This window comes from Triticum aestivum, chromosome 6A (assembly GCF_018294505.1).
Source record: "Triticum aestivum cultivar Chinese Spring chromosome 6A, IWGSC CS RefSeq v2.1, whole genome shotgun sequence".
NCBI lineage: Eukaryota > Viridiplantae > Streptophyta > Magnoliopsida > Poales > Poaceae > Triticum > Triticum aestivum.
In genome coordinates, this window is record NC_057809.1 from 9,568,113 (window position 1) to 9,570,070 (window position 1,958).

Below are 1,958 nucleotides of genomic sequence, written 5' to 3' on the forward strand. Positions count from 1 at the left end.
GCTGGTGCATCACCTACCGGTGCTTCAAGGACATATGCTTTCTTGGCAGCTATGAGGATGATCCTCAAGTTCCGGACCCAGTCCGTATAGTTACTACCATCGTCTTTCAGCTTGGTTTTCTCTAGGAACGCGTTGAAGTTGAGGGCAACATTAGCGTGGGCCATTTGATCTACAAGACATATTGTAAAGATTTTAGACTAAGTTCATGATAATTAAGTTCATCTAAGCAAATTATTTAATGAACTCCCACTCAGATAGACATCCCTCTAGTCATCTAAGTGATACATGATCCGAGTCAACTAGGCCGTGTCCAATCATCACGTGAGACGGACTAGTCATCATCGGTGAACATCTTCATGTTGATCGTATCTTCTATACGACTCATGTTCGACCTTTCGGTCTTCCGTGTTCCGAGGCCATGTTTGTACATGCTAGGCTCGTCAAGTCAACCTAAGTGTATTGCGTGTGTAAATCTGGCTTACACCCGTTGTATTCGAACGTTAGAATCTATCACACCCGATCATCACGTGGTGCTTCGGAACAACGAACCTTCGCAACGGCGCACAGTTAGGGGGAACACTTTCTTGAAATTATTGCGATGGATCATCTTATTTAAGCTACCGTCGTTCTAAGCAAATAAGATAAAAAACATGATAAACATCACATGCAATCAAATAGTGACATGATATGGCCAATATCATTTTGCTCCTTTTGATCTCCATCTTCGGGGCACCATGATCATCGTCGTCACCGGCATGACACCATGATCTCCATCGTCGTGTCTTAATGAAGTTGTCTCGTCATCTATTACTTCTACTACTATGGCTAACGGTTTAGCAATAAAGTAAAGTAATTACATGACGTTATATGTAGACACGCAGGTCATAAATAAATTAAGACAACTCCTATGGCTCCTGCCGGTTGTCATACTCATCGACATGCAAGTCGTGATTCCTATTACAAGAACATGATCAATCTCATACATCACATATATCATTCATCACATCCTTTTGGCCATATCACATCACACGGCATATGCTGCAAAAACAAGTTAGACGTCCTCTAATTGTTGTTGCAAATTTTTTACGTGGCTGCTATAGGTTTCTTAGCAAGAACGTTTCTTACCTACGCCAAAACCACAACATGATATGCCAATTTCTATTTACCCGTCATAAGGACACTTTTCATCAAATCCGATCCGACTAAAGTGGGAGAGACAGACACCCGCTAGCCACCTTATGCAACTAGTGCATGTCAGTCGGTGGAACCTGTCTCACGTAAGCGTACGTGTAAGGTCGGTCCGGGCCGCTTCATCCCACGATGCCGCCGAATCAAGATAAGACTAGTAACGGCAAGTAAATTGACAAAATCGATGCCCACAACAACTTGTGTTCTACTCGTGCATAGAAACTACGCATAGACCTAGCTCATGATGCCACTGTTGGGGATCGTTGCAGAAATTAAAATTTTTCTACGCATCACCAAGATCAATCTATGGAGTCTTCTAGCAACGAGAGGGAAAGGAGTGCATCTACATACCCTTGTAGATCGCGAGTGAAAGCGTTCAAGAGAATGGGGTTGATGGAGTCGTACTCGTCGTGATCCAAATCACCGATGACCAAGCGCCGAACGGACGGCACCTCCGTGTTCAACACACGTACGGTTGGGGAAGATGTTTCCTCCTTCTTGATCAAGCAAGGGGGAGGGAGAGATTGATGGAGATCCAGCAGCACGGCGGCGTGGTGGTGGAAGCAGCGGCGATCTCGGCAGGGCTTCGCCAAGCTCGGCGAGAGGGAGAGGTGTTACGAGGGGAGAGGGAGGCGCCAGGGGCTTGGGTGCGCAGTCCTCCCTCCCCCCTCTTTATATAGGCGCCCTGGGGGGGGGGCGCCGGCCCCCTAGAGATTGAATCTCAAGGGGGGGCGGCCAAGGGGGGGACTTGCCCCCCAAGGCAAGTGGGG